Source organism: Heptranchias perlo, chromosome 7 (genome assembly GCF_035084215.1).
Source record: "Heptranchias perlo isolate sHepPer1 chromosome 7, sHepPer1.hap1, whole genome shotgun sequence".
Taxonomy (NCBI): domain Eukaryota; kingdom Metazoa; phylum Chordata; class Chondrichthyes; order Hexanchiformes; family Hexanchidae; genus Heptranchias; species Heptranchias perlo.
In genome coordinates this window covers 27,597,099-27,619,003 of record NC_090331.1, presented here as the reverse complement: position 1 = coordinate 27,619,003, position 21,905 = coordinate 27,597,099, and the positions used below count along the sequence as shown (strand labels likewise).

Below are 21,905 nucleotides of genomic sequence, written 5' to 3'. Positions count from 1 at the left end.
TTCTCCAATACTACAGGACTTCCCATAAGCTTCAGGAAACCCACCTCCAAAGTAATAAAATGGCTGCTGAGCACAGTTAAAAATGTTGGAGAAGCCATTTTTATGCAGTCCTCATGCTATACATTACCTGCAGGTTAGACTAATTAACATTTCACTCATCAAGTGAGAGTAAAGGTGGTGGAAAGAGATAAACAAATAGGACAGAAAGAGGGAGAAGCAATGAGAGAGTGAAAAGTCAAAGCAAAATGGGGGGGGATGTCGTTTTGGAAACAATTAGACCAACCGACATTTTTCCTGGTACACGATGGGCTGTACCTAAAAAGTCTGATCACAATATAGGAGCTTTAATACTTATTAAATTCTAGGAACAACAAAACAGAAGTGCATTTTTCAATATACAGTGCACGACAAATAAAGCAAAAGCAAAATGGTGTCAATTTCCAAACTGATGTACTGACCGAGCAACTCCACCTTTGACAATCCCAAACATATTAAATATGTTCAAAATTATTACTGCTAGAGTCTAAAATATTCCAATTATTCGTCCATACAGTTATATTTAGGAGCCAGCCTTTGCCTTAGTGATAGCAGTCCCGCTTGAGTTAGAAGAGTACGAGCCCCACTCCAGATAGCCCCGGCGAGCAAAGACCAGAGCGCTGGCTCTAAATACTGGGTTGATGGCTGGGGGAGATTATTTGCATGCTGTGGGTATGAGTGTCCCTCCACACCGCCCCCACCGCCCCCGTCCCCCCACCAACGTAAAGGGTAGGTGAGGTTTTTTAGCCTTGGTTGAAACCACATAGGAGAAGATACTCTGAAGATAAAAACCATGAATGCTGCAATAGAAAACCACCTCAGCTACTTTTCCCTGGTAAGTGGCTCAAGAATCTCATGTGTGAGACTTAAATTAGGACGTGCCCTAGGGCAGAACACAACGGACAGACGGAGTGTTATTTTTAAGTGCGCTCTGCATTATTTAAAAATTCTTTGCAAAGAAAAATCCCTGCCAGGCATAACTTTGATAAGTATTTGAGAGTAATTTCAGAAATATTCTTCAGACTAAATTACATTATTTTTAATGTTTAATTTGACAATTTTGCAGAAGGACATTGAAGGTTAGATTCTCTATGTTGAAATATGTGTGAAAGATCCTTGAAAACATGATTAAGTACAAGCTGCTGATATGATCTGTTTCTGCATCTTTAAACACAAAATGCCAATTCAATTTCAGTTAAATACACAGGGGCCGATTTTCGGATGACGAACCGGGTGCGTTGGGGCTCCAAAAATCGCTAGACTCCAAAGCGGACGAGACATTTTGGCAGGGGTGCAATTTTGAATGATCCTCAGCGTGTTTCCCGTGCTGAGGGAGACAATCCCTGTTCCAACAGACGTGTTTCAGCCAGCAGCCAGTAGGAGATGCAAATAATTATTTGACAGGTGGGGAGAAAACCTCATTTATTGCAGCAGGGCACTCTGTCACTTCAGACAAAGTTTTGGCTGCAAGACCTTTGTGTTTTCACTCAAAATTCTTACTTTCCACCCAAAACTCTGCTGTGCAAACATATTTCACTACTTTGCAGACCCCCTCAAACTCACAACGTCAGGATGGGAGGGCGCCATGGCTGCATTCATCACTACATCCGAGGACGAGCAACATCACCAGCCCCGCCAGGCATGGCGTCCATCTCCGCCACGTGGAGCTCCACAACACAGTGCTGTGCCACAGGCACCTGCGCAAGAGCACGGAGGGCAACAACAGAGAGAGCGACGTCACAGGAGGCATTACCCTCGCAACAGGGTCTACAGACCGAGGCTCAGCTTCCTGGTCCTCTCTGAGGACCAGTGCATACGGAGACTCAGAGGCAGTCGCCAGGTAGTCGCAGACATCTGAAGCCTCCTTCAAGCCGAGCTGCTCCCGGCTGGCCTGAGCAGCATCTCCTTACCTGTCGCTGTCAAAGTCACCACTGCCCTCAACTTTTTTGCCTCCAAATCATTCTAGGCTGCCACCGGGGACATTGCCGGGGTCTCTCAGTCGTCCGCACACAAGTGCATAAGGCGGGTCACCGACGGCTTGTTTCGCAGGGCCTCGCACTACGTCAACTTCCCCATGGATGACCTCAGCCAGATGGAGAGGGCAGTGGGGATTCCACGCTGTGGCTGGCTTCCCAAGGGTGCAGGGTGTAATCGATTGCACCCATATAGCAATACGAGCACCTCCACATGAGCCAGGACTGTTCATCAACAGGAAGGGCTATCACTCCATCAACACTCAGCTCATTTGTGATCATTGCAAGAGATTCCTTCACGTGTGCACCAGATACCCTGGCAGCTGCCATAATTCCTTCATCCTCCGGGAGTCCAACATCCCGCCCCTCTTCCACGCACCGAACACCCGTAAGGGCTGGCTCCTCATGGACAAGGGATACTCCCTGCACACGTGGCTCATGACACCTCTGAGGAACCCCACCACTGAGCAACAGCATCGATATAATGACAGCCACATCGCTACCAGGTCTACAATTGAGCATGCTTCTCAAGATGCGCTTCAGGTGCCTTGATCGTTCTGGGGGAGCGCTTCAATATGCACCAGACAAATTAGAACGCATTAGGGTCGTGTGTTGTGCCCTGCACAACATGGCACAACAGAGAGAGGTACTGCTTGAGGAGGTCCCATTCGCATCTGCCACCCACATTGAACAGGAGGAGGTGGCGGAGGAGGTGGAGCAGGAGCAACCCATGGGTAGAACAGCAGCTCACTTGGCTGCTCGTGAGGCCAGGGAGTCACTGATATGTGAACGGTTCACCTAACATCAGACAGTGTGAAGAGTCCAGTCCTCACTACCTGGATTGAGCAGCGCCCAAACCAGCCCCCCACCCCACTCCCTGCACAAAACAGTCCTGCAACTACACATACGCCCACTGTAGATTGACCCAATGGGTGGCATCAAGTATGGGCGTTCATGGTGAACCTCATGAAACGGCCTTATTACAGAAGCCAGTCAAGAATGGCCGAGACATGGCAGTAGCGGTGACAATAATAATATTTAATGTGAGTTTAACATGAAACTACCAGATTGTCGTAAAAACCCATCTGGTTCACTAATGTCCTTTAGGGAAGGGAACCTGCCGTCCTTACCCGGTCTGGCCTATATGTGACTCCAGACCCACAGCAATGTGGTTGATTCTTAATCGCCCTCTGAAGTGGCCTAGCAAGCCACTCGGTTGTTCAAGAAGGCGGCTCGCTACCACCTTCTCAAGGGCAATTAGGGATGGGCAATAAATGCCGGCCCTGCCAGCGACGCCCACACCCCATGAAGAAATTTTAAAAAAAGCAAACATAAATAAAAAACATGACCAACCGTCAAACACCCTTGTGCACCCCCTTTGTGCTTACAAAACCTTCGCCTTTCGCTTCCAACCACTTCGACGTGGTGCATCCCCTGTGCCTGCGGCAGAGGTCGTGGGAGGTTGCTCTTGTTCATGCCCTGACCAATTAGATGCTTTGGGCCTACACCCTATGGGTTTTGGTATCTGTGAGGGCCCCTCCAAAGACTGCTCCACCTGCACCTGTGCAGGGGCAGACTCGGCCACCTGGAGAGGATGCAGCATTGCAGGTACTGGTTGGGAGGGGGGCAATGGGTGAGACGTGGGGATGCTTTGAGTGGCGTCCCCACTTCCATGTCCCCTTTCGCCATCATCCCTCCCCTGGGCCAGGCCCACACCACTCCTACCACTCTGCTGGACGAGAGTTGGGAGGACATGTGTGAAGCCTTGTAAGGCCAGTGCTGGTGTATCTGCCTGCCTGTTTAAGGCGGCAGAATGTTGTTCACCCTGAGTCCAAACGGCCGTTGTCAGGGCCTCAATGGACTCATTTGTGAGCTGTGCTTGAAGCTCCATGGAGGCTAGCCTTCCCTCCATCGGAGACATTCCCGCACTTACCCTCGACACTATCTCAGAGATGCCCTCACGTCCCTGTGACAGTATCCCAGGGATTCCCTCCCGTACCTGTGCCACCATTCCACTCATGCAGGAGTTGGACTCCTCCATCCTCTGCGCGATTGTGGAGAGTGTGCGTGGCACCTGTTCCGGCACCTCACAAATGTGCTGCTGCCCTTCGATCATTCTCCTTTTAAAGGATGGCCCCCAGGGTTCAGCATCTGTGTCCAGCTGAGCAGAACCTGGAGAGGAGTGCTCCCACCGACACAGACTCTGCACAGCTGCCCCTGCCACCAGTGTCTGCTCGTGCTCACATGCGTGTGGTAACTCACCATGTGCGACCCCAACTAACTGCGGACTGGGACCCACCAAGGTGTGTGTATCTGTGCTGGTAGATGGCTCGCTCACTCAGATGTGACGGTGCACCCTCAGAGGCCGGCAGGTCCTCTAAGGAATTGCCCTCTGCCATCACAGCGGTCGCTGAACGCCCTGTAAGAGAACAGAAGGCAATATTAAGCATGATCGCAGATGTGTCATGTTGCAATGAGCATACTGCGGTGTGGAAGACGGCAAGGCATGTTAACATCAATTGATATTGTGAGTGCTGAATGTTAAAGTTCTGTCACCAGATGTTTGTCGGGTGCCAGTCTCGGCGTCCTCGAAGGACAGGCACTTGAGGGTGCGGCTCAGCTCCAACCCTTCCTGCTCTGCGTCTGTGAGGACGACTATTTGTTGCGGCCCCCCCTCCGGTCCTCGCCCTCTCCCGTGCATTCTGGGCTCTCTTCTCCTATAACGGGAGAAAGTACAGACCCTGAGTGAGTTATGGTGACGTGGCCAACCGATCAATGCATTGATTCGGGTGTGGCTGACCATGAAAGAGATGCATCAGAGAGTGAGTATGAGACAGAACCATGACGTTGTATGAGGATTGGGTTGAGTGGTAGTGGTGGGATGAGTAATGGGGAAGTGAGGAAGTGCTGAAGAAGTGCAGGGAAGTTGAGGATGAGTTTTGAGTGGGCGTGAGGAATGATGTGATAGGGTAGTGTTGGCCGTGCAGAATGAGTTGGGGGTGGGGGCGCTGATGTGGAAGATGGAATGTAGGAGAATGAGTAAGTGTACTCACTTTAGCTGACCTAATTAGGTCACTGAAGCGCTTCCTGCACTGGATCCAGGTGTGGGAGATGTTACTGCTGCCGGGGACTTCCTCTGCCACCTCGAGCCGGGCCTTCTTGGTGACAGAGGCAAGCCACTACCTCCCGTCCACCGGGTAGAAGACATCCCTCCACCTCCTCATCCCATCCGGTAGCACCTGGAGTGAGGCATCACTAAATCTAGGAGCAGCCTTTCCCCTGCACTGCTCCATTGTGCTGTTTGGGTTTTTGCTCCAGGAGCAGCCATTGGAGGACTGCCACTTTAAATAGAGCTCCTCCAGCTGACAGCCTGTACGCAGCTTTCAGACGGCAAACCCGGAAGCCACGTTAAGTGGCTCCAATTTACCCACGATCGCGTGAGGAAGGGACAGATTTTATTGGGTGGGTTACCCACATGTCCAATTGCCCCCCACCCGCTGCCATCCTGCCTCCCCGCTAATATCGGGGCCACAATCTACGTGTTTTTGTAACAGTTGTTCTGAAGTCGCTGGAAGCTAATAGCATTACTGGCAATACAGCAAAAACTCGAAGTTGTTGTGATTTGGAAATACATTTTAGGTTTTTAAAGTTGATCTTTGGAGCATATAGCACTTCAAATTTGTAGCACAATCTATTTCAGGTTTTTTAAAAACCTTTTTTTAAAAGTGAAGATATGAGAGTGAGAATTATGTGATCTGTTTACATATTCTACTGCCCTCAGCTAGTTCCTGCTAATTGGACAACCGTAACCTAACACAGCAGAGGTCAGAATCATTTGCAACCAACATATATCAACAACAGCAACTTGAATTTATATCGTGCCTAAGACATATAAAAACTTTAAAAGGTGCTTTACTGAAGGAAAAAATAATTAATTGCTCACAAACTTGATCTGTTTTAAACCATAAAAATCTCAATGAAATCTCAATGGATCACATTTCCGATGTGCTTTGTGATAAGTGATGTATTTTAATAGTCTAATATTTATGGGGCATTCCAGCTTTAGGGAATTATGGTGATTACCAGCCTAAAATACTTTATTATTGATTGAAACTAAGCATGGGATGTTAATAAACGCCTAAGGCCAGTGATTAACAACCATTTCACCTAAACACAATCTGTTATGACGACTGTTATAAATATGAATTTGCTGCACTGGACTGTGTCTGTTTTGAAGTGTTTAAACAGTGCTAGTTTTTTTGAAAATCAGTTGGGGTCTTTTTGATCTCATGCAATGCATCATTTGACTTACATGCAAAACTGTAATTGGCTTAATCATTGTTAATTTGATTGCTTGACTGGATGTGCTTTATTACATTAGCCCTGGAATGTGTCATTAGCAGATTGCAATTCAACCTGATACAAGCAGTCAATAAACCTGCAAGAAAATTACCTAAAACCTCAAGAATTCTGAATATTAAAGAGGAGGAGAATAACTTAGGATTGTGGCCATTTCAGCCAAATGGTACACTTGGTTTGTTGAAGTTACTAAATTTGCTGCTGCTGAATTCAGGGACAAGAATCTCAACTTTTCCAATGTGGAACCTGGGCTTTTTACAATATTTTTTTTTACAAGAGATACCACGATGCAAACAGAACATATGAAACAAAAAAACAATAGCGTGCCAAAAGGCAAATGCTGGCAAGGTCTGAATCAGTACACATCGAAAAAGGTAGCACAGATCCTTGCAAATAACCAGTGGAAGATTATGTGCACAGAAAGAGCAGTCTCCATCAGCGCTAGACTATTGATTCCTCTGTGAGCTTATAAGAGCTCCATCCTTATACGTTTATTGAGTGTACATATCTCTTGGTGTATTGAAAATTGAATAAGGGATGGAAATCAATGTGTCTCACCTTGATACCATATGTTCATTAAGTAAAGAAATGTAAGAAAGGTAATTGATAATGACACATTGTGGAACTTACAGTATTTGTAGATCGTAAACTGGAGCTTTCAGTTCGTCGAATCAACTACATCCAAAATGTCACTTTGTGAACCTATGAAATTTAGTGAATAATGTGTTCCAACTAAATTGAAAGTCCATGCCTCCATCTGAATGTCTGTCAGTAGTATTCAATGCAATTTCCAATTCAGTACTAGTATTTAAATGGTTAATAAATGTCTGACTTCAACTAGGATCAGTAGCAGTATATTGTCTCCACAGGAATACCAGAAAATATTTTTTGTTGAAAATATTGCTGAAAATCACAGGTCTATAACTGGGTCTCACCCTATATTTTGTAATCTTCTATGCTCTTTATGTGGTTATAGAAAAATTTCAGTTTCTGAGGAATTCTGAAACGGTGACACTGGCAACGAACGCCATAAGTTGGACCGTTATGCTCCCCAATCCTCCAGTGGCGAATTCAAGCCACAATTTTCTGGAAAAATAACTAGAAAGACTGCAGCCACTCAGAAGCTGGGCAGCCAATGGATATCTCTGCATCAACAGGAAAGGGAAGAGGTATTAGGTATTCTCTCCCGAAACAGTTCACCTCGAAAAGTACTGTAGTAAAAGGAAACACTTTGTACAACAGTTGAATGAACACATATTAACTGTACTCTACTTAGGTTTTAATAAAACAACAAATTACCTGATAAAATATGTATTGCATTACTATTTAAATTCAATGGCCCGGAATTCACTGCAAAATAATCTTGCATTGTTTAGATGTTTCATCAGTATATGAAGGTCTCTGTTACTTCATTTAAAACAAAAAGATAGAAGAGAAAAGACAGACTTGCATTTACATAGCGCCTTTCACGACCTCAGGACGTCCCAATGCGCTTTACTGCCGACGAAGTACTTTTGAAATGTAGTCATTGTTGGAATGTAGGAAACGCGGCAGCCAATTTGCACACAGCAAGCTCCCACAAACAGCAATGAAATAAATGACCAGGTCATCTGTTTTTTAGGTGTTGGTTTAGGGATAAATGTTCACCAAGACACCGGGAGAACTCCCCTGTTCTTCTTCAAATAGTGCCTTGGGATCTTTTATGTCCACCCAAGAGGGCAGATGGGGCCTCGGTTTAATGTCTCATCAGAAAGATGGCACCTCCAACGGTGCAGCACTCCCTCAGCACTGCACTGAAGTGAAATGAAGTATTATGAATCAATGCAACTGACAAGTCATTGGATATTATATAAAGAGTAAACAACGTGATAATAATGGCAAACTTCCCGAGGTGGGGGGACGCGATTGTGCACACGATTGATAAACAAAACTGGCCAATGAAAATTTGTGCATCGTCTCTGGCAAAGTTCCAACCAATACATACATTAAATGTTTTATCCATTCAGAATGCTGTGTGGGTGGGACCTCAGCTTGAAATTGGGCTGTGTTGATCAGTGGCAGAAACCAAGTAGAGCTGAACTGCTGCAGTCGCACACGGAGAAGCACAGACTCGCTGCTCTTTGTCACCAGTTCAAATCAGATTCACCTAATCAACTGCTTCTTTACTGCTACGGATAGCTATTCGAAGTGAAATGTGTTGTTAAGGCCGTTAACACTGTAAAATTGGGTGAGAGTGGTATAAATGAAATGTAACACGATGAAATGGTTATGAATTTAAATAGAAGGCGTTGAGCATTTCACTGGACTACTGATAGTAATTAGAGGTGTAAAAGCAATGTTACCCCTACCCGTGATAGCTTAGACAAACAGAAACCCCAAATGAGCTGTTTCGAACATGAGCCATCAGATATTGTAAACTGCGGCCAGCACAGGGCAATTTTTGGTGATATAGAGAGTCATAGAGTCATAGAGTTATACAGCACGGATAGAGGCCCTTCGGCCCATCGTGTCCGCGCCGGCCATCAAGCCCTGTCTACTCTAATCCCATATTCCAGCATTTGGTCCGTAGCCTTGTATGCTATGGCATTTCAAGTGCTAAATCTGCTGCTCTGGAAGATAATTGATTTGTAAAAAAATATTTCTTTAATACAATTCAATGGATCACAAGCTATTAACATCATTTGAGCCAGTTAATTCAAACACAGATTTATATACATCATCAAAACTAAAATATTGATCACTTTTCCTACTCCCGTGATTGCACCAAGCACACTGAGCCCTCCAGCGCAATTCTGTAATGGTCTAAGTGGCTGTGGTGATCACAATGGCGTTAAATCAGCAAACCTAATCTCGCTATTGATTGGGCAGTGCTATGATAATTAGCTGTTCAACTTTTTCAGCGAGGCTCTCTATGGAGCAGCTGAAAATTCCCAGCAAATTACGCTGTGGAGCACATAATGGCACACGTCACCCTCGTCGCAATTTCTTGGAATTTATGCGCCATAATAATGGTGTATATTGAAGATGTGCCAGACATTTTCAGCAAAGTTAGACCCATTACTACAAATGTTCAAGCACATTTACTAATTAATATGTAGTAAATATATACTAAGGCAACATCCATTATTGTGTCATTCATTATTATTTAGGTGTCAGCCATGGCTCAGTGATAGCACTCTCGCCTCTGAATCAGAAGGTTATCAGTTCAAGTCACACGCGACAGACTTGAGCACAAAATCTAGGCTGACACTTCTGTGCAGTAATGAGGGAGAGCTGCACTGTCGGACGTGACATTTTTCAGATAAGACGCTAAATCGACGCCCTGTCTACCCTTTCAGGTGAACGTAAAAGATCCTATGGCACTATTTTGAAGAAGAGCAGTGGAGGTCTCCCCAGTGTCCTGACCAATATTTATCCCTTAACATCACTAAACAGATCACCTGGTCATTATTTCATTGTTGTTTGCAGGACTTTGCTGTGCGCAAATTGGCTGCCATGTTTCCTACATTACAATAGTGACTATACTTCAAAAGTACTTAATTGGTAGTAAAGCACTTTGCGACGTCCTGAGGTTATGAAAGGCGCTATATAAATGCAAATTCTTTCCTTCTTACATTAATAACTCATATTTAAATTATTTTTAATAAATAGAGTATAGTCACTGTTCAAATGTTAAAAACATTGGGCCAAATTTTGCTATAGCAGGGCATCTAATGACATCTGCTGTTAGTTAGACTTGCTCTTGCCCATTTAGGTATTAACATTTTTGGTGTGGCAAGTTGTTGCAAGTGCAAGCTGATAACGTTGCAGCGTGAGAAACAGGACATCTGGGACCTGAGTGAACAGGGCAAGTAACTGTGTATCTCCTTAACCAAACAGGTTGAAAGTTCGTGAACAGCACAAGGACTGAGAAGGAAGAGCAAATTAGAGTGGGTGAATTCAATGGCAAATCAGGTACCACAAGAGAAATAAAGAGAGGGAAAGAAAGATTGAACTAAGAGATAGAGATAAATAGAGACAGAAAGGAAAAGTAAAAAAAATAAATTTAAAAATTTAACATTTTTGTAAATCTCCAACAACAATTAAAAGCTGAAGGAATGAGATTCCACACTTGTAATAGTTAATTTTCAGTGCCAGAGAGATTGATTGGCAGTATTAACACGTATCACGTAATTAAAAGGATACTGAGACTGGAATGGACAAGACTTAACTTTCTGAGGCGAGTTTAGTTCATATCTACCACACAAAGGGTACAACTATAATCATGGGTGAATTTAATCTACATATAGATTCGTCAAACCAAGTTAGCAATAATAGTGGGGGAGAAATTCCTGAAGTGTTTTAGTTCCGCATTCAGCAACCTTTTCTGAGCTTCTAAATGCAAAAATGAATCAGAGATTGTGTCCCCTTTAATAGATACGTTCCGCTGTTAAGATGCAATGTAATCACCAGGATTTCTGTAAAATGTAAATGGTGGGTGTGTCAAGTTTTCCCTTTACTACATGTTTATTTGAACTACAAACAAGGCCTAGCAGCATAATGAGGATACATTTTGTCATTCCAATCTTGTGTGTGGAAAGAACATTTTGACCTATATGACATTAAACTGAGGTATTGGTTGTTACAGGTCTGTCACTGGTAGTGGTGGCTGCAATTTGCTGTAACGAATTTGAAGTGTCACATATGAATCATCCTGACATAACACCAAAGTGTATTGATTTAAGTTTGATTTTTCTTTCCCTACAGCATTATTGTAACCATCTTCAGCCAGAAGTGCCGAGTGGATGATCCATCTCGGCCTTCTCCTGATATCCCCACCATCATAGAAGCCAGTCTTCAGCCAATTCGATTCACTCCACGTGCTATCAAGAAACGGCTGAATGCACTGGATACAGTAAAGGCTAAGGGCCCCGATAACATTCCGGCTGAAGTGCTGAACTAGCCGCGCCTCTAGCCAAACTGTTCCAGTACAGCTACAACACTGGCATCTACCCGACAATGTGGAAAATTGCCCAGGTATGTCCTGTCCACAAAAAGCAGAACAAATCCAATCCGGCCAATTACCGCCCCATCAGTCTACTCTCAATCATCAGCAAGGTGATGGAAGAAATGTCAACAGTGCAATCAAGCGGCACTTATTCACCAATAACCTGCTCACCGATGCTCAGTTTGGATTCCGCCAGGACCACTCGGCTCCTGACCTCATTACAGCCTTGGTCCAAACATGGACAAAAGAGCTGAATTCCAGAGGTGAGGTGAGAGTGACTGCCCTCGACATCAAGGCAGCATTGACCGAGTGTGGCACCGAGGAGCCCTAGTAAAATTGAAGTCAATGGGAATCAGGGGGAAAACTCTCCAGTGGCTGGAGTCATACCTTGCACAAAGGAAGATGGTATTGGTTGTTGGAGGCCAATCATCTCAGCCTCAGGACATTGATGCAGGAGTTCCTCAGGGCAGTGTACTTGGCCCAACCATCTTCAGCTGCTTCATCATTGACCTTCCCTCCATCATAAGGTCAGAAATGTGGATGTTCGCTAACGAATGCACAGTTTTCAGTTCCATTCGCAACCCCTCAGATAATGAAGCAGTCCATTCCCGCATGCAGCAAGACCTGGACAACATCCAGGCTTGGGTTGAAAAGTTGCAAGTAACATTGCCAGGCAATGACCATCTCCAACAAAAGAGAGTCTAACCACCTCCCCTTGACATTCAACGGCATTACCATCTCCGAATCCTCCACCATCACCATCCTGGGGGTCACCATTGACCAGAAACTTAACTGGACCAGCCATATAAATACTGTGGCTACAAGAGCAGGTCAGAGGCTGGGTATTCTGCAGACTCACCTCCTGACTCCCCAAAGCCTTTCCACCATCTACAAGGCACAAGTCAGGAGTGTGATGGAATACTCTCCACTTGCCTGGATGAGTGCAGCTCCAACAACACTCAAGAAGCTCGACACAATCCAGGACAAAGCAGCCCGCTTGATTGGCACCCTATTCACTCCCTTCACCACTGGCACACCGTGGCTGCAGTGTGTACCATCCACATGATGCACTGCAGCAACTTGCCAAGGCTTCTTTGACAGCACCTCCCAAACCCGCGACCTCTACCACCTAGGACAAGGGCAATAGGCACATGGGAACATCACCACCTGCACGTTCCCCTCCAAGTCACACACCATCCCGACTTGGAAATATATCACCATTCCTTCATCATCGCTGGGTCAAAATCCTGGAACTCCCTTCCTAACAGCACCGTGGGAGAACCTTCACCACACGGACTGCAGCGGTTCAAGGCGGTGGCTCACCACCTCCTTCTCAAGGGCAATAAATGCTGACCTTGTCAGCGATGCCCACATCCCATGAACGAATAAAACAAACATGCCTAATGATGACACCAACTGATGTCTTAATATTTTTGTATTAGAAACAAACTCATATTGAATCACATAGTTAGAAATTTGAAGCGTCCGTTACAAAATTTAGTTATCTAGAAATTCTGCAGGGGTTCTCCGATAGGAGACATGCAGAACCTCCGGCAAAACAGCACAAATGGCTCAAACTGGATGTTTACACCGTTTCTCTCGGGTTTCCACCAAAGTTGTGGCAGTGGAACGGGTGAACTGTACATAATTTCAGGACCAATGATTCTAGAGCTGAAACTTAACTAAGTTGGAGAGGTTGAAGGACTTATAGAAGAGTTGTCTCAACTTTGGCAACTGAATTTAAATCGTTCACTACTGTGGCATTAAATGTACTATTACAACAAATTATTTTCTACCAAATGTACAAATAAATTAGATTGATATGTATGCTAGAAGCCATTTGTTAAAAAAAAAATTGATTTTAACATATATAAGTGAACATGTCTAAGTCACCTCCATCTATCTTGCAAAAGGTGCACCAAACTCTATCCCATAATCTACCCGATTATCTTTTGGGAAAAAAACTGAAGCCTATGAATAGCAGCACAAAAAATAAATTGCAATTAATTCATCTTGATTATTGACTCAAAGACCTATCTGAATATTAATGATACAAGTTTATTATGTGTATTAAACTGCATTTGTTTGTATACTTAATTTTCCTGGAACATCTTTTGGGTACCTGCCAATAACCCAAAGGGTTGGATATTGCTCTTAAAGCACTAATGGGTTGCTGGTGGTCAATCAGCCTACTTACCACTATTGCATTTTGGGTTACCGCAGGAACCAGAACCAATGGATTAAAATATTTAAAAACTGAAACGAGGTCGTGGCCTTTATTGGAGCTACTACTGGTGGCAAGAATAGAGTGTGAAGTGTGCCCAACTGCCAAAACAAACATGTAAGAGAAAAACTGAAGTCTGTTTATTTTAATATTGACGCTGAATTACATGACATTCTCAACTCTTATCGAGCATGCATCAACGCTAGACTTTAAACTGGTTATGCCAGAGTGTTCCTTGTGCGACATCAGCTTGGTATAATATAGTTACCATAAACAGTAAAGCCACTTAAGAAGGTCAGATAACATTTTACATTCAAATCCTTGAAAGTGTTTTATTGGCAATAATTCATAGCTCTGGTAACATTTCCGATGTGCAAAAGCAATGAATTTCCAGAGGTAAAAGCTAATTTGGCAACTATACGTTTGTAAAACATTTTATATAGCTTAATTGGATATTCTAAATTTATGGGATGCACTGCTGACCATGATTGGTCAGATTGACTGAAGTGATGCGAAAATCACACAGTTCTTTGAAATGGCATTAGGACATCATTAATCCAAGGCCATAAATTCATCATAATTTTTTCCTACAAATATCTACAAAGGATTTTCAATTTCTTTGGCCTCCAATTTTGGCCTCCAAAATTACACTTAATAATTGAACAAGGCCCAGTAATTTTCGATAAATTAAGTGAAATGAACCTTGACTTTTGCCAAATGTTTGCTCCTGAAAATTGGTAACAGTATAATATGCATTCAACTAAGAAGAACTTTGTTTGATAATAGGGCTTCCTATAGGGTGACTGCTGCATGAAAGAAATCATTACCCTGATACTGAACTTTTAAAAAATATATTACTGCTGTAAAAAAAAGAACTTGCATAATTAAGCAGGGTACAGCTATCCACTTTCAAAGGATGAACATTTCCTAACATTTGGCATTCTGTGTGAGTATCACACATTCCCAGGACAGGCACAGTTCACAACTGGTACAGAGTAAGGCCCTTGTAATCTATCCTCCCAAAAATCTGTCTTAACCTTCACTTGAAATAACATCCCAAATTGTACCAGTGTGTTTTCTCCATTCTCTATACCAGCCATTTCTATATCCAGGGGCATAGATGTAATTGATCAATTGTAAACTCTCATCATAGAGTACTAGGTAAGGCTAAACAACAGTCAAAGCCTGTAAGGCACTACGCTAGTGACAGTGCTCTCTGCAAGACATTTTATTTCACATTTGTGGTGATCCAAAAAGCTTAGACTAAATGTAAACCCAAGCTTATGAAATGCAAGAAAGTACTACATTTTCATGCCACTTTTATTAAACAATCACTACAAAGTTCAATAATATGAAGAAAATCGGACAAACCTATCAGCAATGACCCAGGCATGAGACTAAAGCAACCTCAGCTCAGTTGACCCTGAAAAGTCCTCCTCACTAACTTCAGTGGGTTTATGCCCAAAATGGGAGAGCTGTCCCACAGACAAGTCAAACAACTGCCTGACATGGTTGTACTCACAGAATGATATCAATCAGCTAACATCCCTGACTCTTCCATCACCATTCCTGGGTATGTCCTGTCCCACTGGCAGGATAAAGCAACCAGAGTTGGTGGCACCATAATATTCAGTCAAGTGATAATCATCCTTAGATTCCTCAACAATGAGTCTGGACCCCCCTCGCCTCCGCCCCTCAGCTGGTGAATCAATACTCCTCCATGTTGAACATCATTTGGAGGAAGCTGTAAAAGAAGGAAGGGCACAGAATATACTCTGGGTGGAGGACTTCAATGTCCACCTCCGCAAGTGACTCGGCAGCATCACCACTGGCCGACCTGAATCAGCCCTGAAGGACATGGATGCCAGACTGGGCCTGCGTCAAGTGGTGAGGGAACTAACACGAGGAAATAACCTACTTGGCCTTGTCCTCACCAACCAACTATCGCAGACATGTCTGTCCACAACAGCACAGTCTTTATGAAGAGAAAGTCTCATCTTGCCAGCTTCGCTCACATCTTGAAAACAAAGAAAAAAAATCAATGAATTTCGGGGACAACTGAAGCAAATAGATAATCTTTAATTTTATTCTTCGTATTTGATGGGGCATTCCAATACCGAATGGTTGTGGCTGTTTGCAAGGATGTTGAAATTAATTCCATTGGATTTAATCCCTTGTGACATAAATTTTAACTTAATAGTAGCATCTTAATATAAATTACACCAAATTTCTTTTGCAACTAAAATCGTCAAAAGTCCCAAAATGTGACACTAAGAATTAAGTTGAAAGAGACTTAGGCGCCTTGGTTGAATTGACATTCAACATTTCCATTCAAAGCAGCAATCAACAAAGCCAATAGAGCCTTGAAGTAATAGTCAGAACTGTTGAATAATTCAGAGGCAATTGTGATCAAACTGTACAGTGCTTTGGTTAGGCCACACCTTGAATACTGAATCCAGTTCTAGTTGCCAATGCACATGTTGGACAGTACAGAGAAAACCCACAAGACGGATCCCCAAGGCGGAATTTTAATTCCCTTTGCTCGGTACAAACCTGGGGGGAAATGGGAGTTAAAGTCCAACACTTACTGCTTGTTTCCCGCCCGCAGCTATTTTTAACGGCACTGTTTTCTTGGCCAGCTGAGGCACCTGCCTGACTCGGGTGGGAGCCTCATAAATAGATGAAAATCGGTATCCTGTCGCACAGATAGAACCCCGATTCTGTTTTAACTGCCTATTGACTGGGGAGCCCGCTGTTGATGCCTTGCTCAGTAAAACTTGGCAGATACCTAGTGGATGTCCTGTAAGGTAAGTGCAAACAGGGGTGCTCTGCCTGGTCCCACAAAGAAAGTTCGGCTACTGTCACGCCTGCTCCACCCCCTTCCAATCCGCAAAACTCTCCCAATCCCACCCTCATCACCACACACCACCCACCACCACCCCTCCCTCCCATAGTGACTTACCTGACTGCTGGCCTTGTAGCCTCCGGGCTCTGGGTTTCCATAGGTCCAAAACCAGCGCGCTGCCTCTATACGCCCATTTCAGATGGGCAGCAAGCTAGCTTTGGGCCTATGGAAATCGAGAGCCTGGAGGCCACAATAATATGAATAACCTTCTTCATCCATAACCATCATGTTTGTGATATCATAAAATCAAGGGGGACTGGTCAGAAAATAAAGGGATTTAATTTGAAGGAAATTAAAATGATTTAAACCCCTGGGGCATAAGGAAAGTGATTCAAGTTTTTAATCAAAACTCCAAAATTCCATTGGTTTCTATTTGAAAATATATAGCTACTTAATGGAAATCATTCTGCACTCTACTTTAGTATCTATCACCGATGAAAACAATTCTTAATCCTGCAATTTTCCCTTATCAAACATCATCAGACACAAGCTTGCTGAAAAGGGATGTTATTCAGCTATGATAGAAAATCTGTCTTGAGAGTATAGGAGGGCTGTCAATTCAATTTTTGTGAACTTTAAAGTCTCTGATTGAGCCTTTTATAAAATTCTCTGTATGAGTGGAAACAGAGGGAAGGTAGAAAGGAATGTGTGTTTCCATGAGTGAAATAGAGCATTTAAGACAATCGATCCATAGTTCTAAATTCTTGCGCAGGACTGATAGAATCATTTGTTGGCAAATTTTGCTAACAGGTCCATTTCTAGATATCTCCAGTTGAGCAATGAACAGACCATTCATTGCATTTAAATTAAGAATCCACCCACACAGCCTTCAATAGTATTGCTTGCTCACACTAGGTATTGAGCTGATAGAGTTATTTGATAAGAAAGAAACGATTAGACAGATAGATCCCTATCAAATTGGTTTAAAAATAATTGTTTTCTTACTCAGTAAATATTTGAAGCTCCACAAAATAGTGGCAGTTAAATGTGTATTTTCTTGGTCACCAAGTCTGAAATTGCAGGATTAAGGATTGCTTTCATTAGTAATAGATACTAAAGTGGATTGCAGAGTGATTTCTATCAAGAAGCTTTATAATATTGAATAAAAACCATTAAAAACCTAAGCTTTCAGTCATACTACTCATAGGTATAAAATAACCTATAACCTAGAATGATTCTCTTTCAAGTAAGCATTTTGGCCAAGACTGTACTTTCTATTTAATACAACAGGATAACTTTTGACACCTTGAACTATTTCCCTGACGGCTTAAGGTTTCAGAACATGACATTCACCCACAATTTTATTCATCCAGTTTTTAAATGTTAGAAGAGTTAAGGCAATCCACCAAAAGGTTGGTGTTAACTCCACTGCAAGTTTATTTTTAAATGGCTTACCTATCACATTTTATAGATTTCAGTATTAAAATGACATTTTGGGGGTACAGAGGTTTGCAAAAGGGAAATTTTATTTCTTGCAATTTGACACCTTCTCAATCACTTCATGTCCTCTCTCTTTTATTCCCATCAGTGCCTATGTTTTTGGCCTAAACACTGGCAGAACATTATCGTATTGTCATTTGTAACTTTTAATCCAACCAGTTGGTGACCGTAAAGGCAAATCATCAAAGGTATGCTAGATATTCTGCCAGTACCAACCATGCGTTATGAATTTAGGTCTGCCAAAGATGCCTTCTCAGCTTCTGTGCCGTCAGCCACTCTCGTAAGTGATCCAAACATCTTACATTTATGGGCATTTGTTTACATTGCCCTCTATCTATGACTGTTAACAGTTAACACTCCCGGGTCTCCCTATATTGTACAATAGCGAGATCTGTGGAAGCTAATAGTTGTATTCCCTTTTGACCTGAACTGGATAACCATGTCTTTGCATAAATGGGGTGGATTTTGCTGTGAAAATAACAGTGAAGCTAACAGTGCTCACTCTTATTTATGCTCAAATCGGACAGCAACTTTCGACGAGCGCACATGCACAGTTAAACACGCAAATCCAGAAGTTGCTGTCCGCAATGCGCTGCCCTTCCATAAGTTGCTCAAAAATGGCATCTCGCCACCTGGCTCCACATTCAAATATATTGAACGGCGTGAAGTTCCTGTACTGATGCCACAAAAAGTTAGGGCTTGTCCTAAGTATCCTTTTAACAGGATGGTAAGTCTTAATTACTGCCAAACAACCTCTCTGGCACTGAAAATTAACTTTTACATATGTGGAGTCTCATTCCTTCAGCTTTTATTTACTGTTGGAGATTTAAAAAAAAAAATTAATACATTTTTTTCTTTACTTTTTCTTTCTGTCTCTTTTATCCCTCTCTGTTAATTCAATCTTTCTTTCCCTCTCTTCATTCCACTTTCTGTACCAGATTTGACATTGAATTCACTATTCTAATTATTATTGGTTAAGGAGATACACAGCTGCTTGCCCTGTTCACACAGGTCCCAGGTGCCCTGTAGAGGGTGCTACACTCTTTGGATGTTGGCTAACAGCAACTTGCCGTGCAAAACCCCACAGAAAGGGCTCAATTTTAAAAGTAAAAAACGGGTGGTTTGCGTGTGGGGGGACATTGAAAATTTCCACCATTCCAAACCCAACCCGCCCATTTCCGGTTTTCACAGGGGCGGGACGAGGGGCGGGCAGCCAACCCGTTCCCAGGAGGCGGAAAAAACCTGTCAAGGAGGCTCCAAGCCTCCATTTTTAACTAATTCCTCATTTCAACCCCAGGGGGCCGGGATTCCAGGACCTTCTGTTTTACACCTCGTGAAAGGAGGCGAGAAGGCCCGAGACTGCAGGTAAGTGCCTAGAAAGGCAAAGCTTGTGGGCCCGGAGGAGCAGGAGTGCTTCACCCAGGCCCAACAAGCCTACCTGCACCGACCCCCCCCCCCAATCGCGGACCCCGATTCTCCCCCTCCAACCCCCAATCCCCCAACCCTCCCCTCCGACCCCGACCCTGATCCTCCAACCCTCCCCCTCAGTGATCGCCCCCTCCTGTGACTGACCCCTGATCCCATCCCCCAGGACTTAGAATCATAGAATCATAGAAGTTACAACATGGAAACAGGCCCTTCGGCCCAACATGTCCATGTCGCCCAGTTTATACCACTAAGCTAGTCCCAATTGCCTGCACTTGGCCCATATCCCTCGATACCCATCTTCCCCATGTAACTGTCCAAATGCTTTTTAAAAGACAAAATTGTACCCGCCTCTACTACTGCCTCTGGCAGCTCGTTCCAGACACTCACCACCCTTTGAGTGAAAAAATTGCCCCTCTGGATCCTTTTGTATCTCTCCCCTCTCACCTTAAATCTGTGCCCCCTCGTTATAGACTCACCTACCTTTGGGAAAAGATTTTGACTATCGACCTTATCTATGCCCCTCATTATTTTATAGACTTCTATAAGATCACCCCTTAACCTCCTACTCTCCAGGGAATAAAGTCCCAGTCTGTCTAACCTCTCCCTGTAAGTCAAACCATCAAGTCCCGGTAGCATCCTAGTAAATCTTTTCTGCACTCTTTCTAGTTTAATAATATCCTTTCTATAATAGGGTGACCAGAACTGTACACAGCACTCCAAGTGTGGCCTCACCAATGCCCTGTACAACTTCAACAAGACATCCCAACTCCTGCATTCAATGTTCTGACCAATGAAACCAAGCATGCTGAATGCCTTCTTCACCACCCTATCCACCTGTGACTCCACTTTCAAGGAGCTATGAATCTGTACTCCTAGATCTCTTTGTTCTATAACTCTCCCCAACGCCCTACCATTAACGGAGTAGGTCCTGGCCCGATTCGATCTACCAAAATGCATCACCTCACATTTATCTAAATTAAACTCCATCTGCCATTCATCGGCCCACTGGCCCAATTTATCAAGATCCCGTTGCAATCCTAGATAACCTTCTTCACTGTCCACAATGCCACCAATCTTGGTGTCATCTGCAAACTTACTAACCATGCCTCCTAAATTCTCATCCAAATCATTAATATAAATAACAAATAACAGCGGACCCAGCACCGATCCCTGAGGCACACCGCTGGACACAGGCATCCAGTTTGAAAAACAACCCTCGACAACCACCCTCTGTCTTCTGTCGTCAAGCCAATTTTGTATCCAATTGGCTACCTCACCTTGGATCCCATGAGATTTAACCTTATGTAACAACCTACCATGCGGTACCTTGTCAAATGCTTTGCTGAAGTCCATGTAGACCACGTCTACTGCACAGCCCTCATCTATCTTCTTGGTTACCCCTTCAAAAAACTCAATCAAATTCGTGAGACATGATTTTCCTCTCACAAAACCATGCTGACTGTTCCTAATTAGTCCCTGCCTCTCCAAATGCCTGTAGATTTTGTCCCTCAGATTACCCTCTAACAACTTACCCACTACAGATGTCAGGCTCACTGGTCTGTAGTTCCCAGGCTTTTCCCTGCCGCCCTTCTTAAACAAAGGCACAACATTTGCTACCCTCCAATCTTCAGGCACCTCACCTGTAGCGGTGGATGATTCAAATATCTCTGCTAGGGGACCCGCAATTTCCTCCCTAACCTCCCATAACGTCCTGGGATACATTTCATCAGGTCCCGGAGATTTATCTACCTTGATGCGCGTTAAGACTTCCAGCACCTCCCTCTCTGTAATATGTACACTCCTCAAGACATCACTATTTATTTCCCCAAGTTCCCTAACATCCATGCCTTTCTCAACCGTAAATACCGATGTGAAATATTCATTCAGGATCTCACCCATCTCTTGTGGTTCCGCACATAGATGACCTTGTTGATCCTTAAGAGGCCCTACTCTCTCCCTAGTTACCCTTTTGCCCTTTATGTATTTGTAGAAGCTCTTTGGATTCACCTTTGCCTGATCTGCCAAAGCAATCTCATATCCCCTTTTTGCCCTCCTGATTTCTCTCTTAACTCTACTCCGGCAATCTCTATACTCTTCAAGGGATCCACTTGATCCCAGCTGCCTATGCATGTCATATGCCTCCTTCTTATTTTTGACTAGTGCCTCAATCTCCCGAGTCATCCAAGGTTCCCTACTTCTACCAGCCTTGCCCTTCACTTTATAAGGAATGTGCTTACACTGAACCCTGGTTAACACACTTTTGAAAGCCTCCCACTTACCAGACGTCCCTTTGCCTGCCAACAGACTCTCCCAATCAACTTCTGAAAGTTCCTGTCTAATACCATCAAAATTGGCCTTTCCCCAATTTAGAATTTTAACTTTTGGGCCAGACCTATCCTTCTCCATAGCTATCTTAAAACTAATGGAATTATGATCACTGGTCCCAAAGTGATCCCTCACTAACACTTCTGTCACCTGCCCTTCCTTATTTCCCAAGAGGAGGTCAAGTTTTGCCCCCTCTCTAGTCGGGCCATCCACATACTGAATGAGAAA

At 43.7% G+C, this 21,905-nt stretch overlaps 1 protein-coding gene across 1 annotated transcript in view; it reads right to left on the bottom strand.

Annotated features, from left to right (window-relative positions):
• LOC137323576 (low-density lipoprotein receptor-related protein 1-like) overlaps positions 1-21,905 on the bottom strand; it is a 1,400,855-nt gene that overhangs the window by 481,371 nt on the left and 897,579 nt on the right. The window lies entirely within an intron of this gene.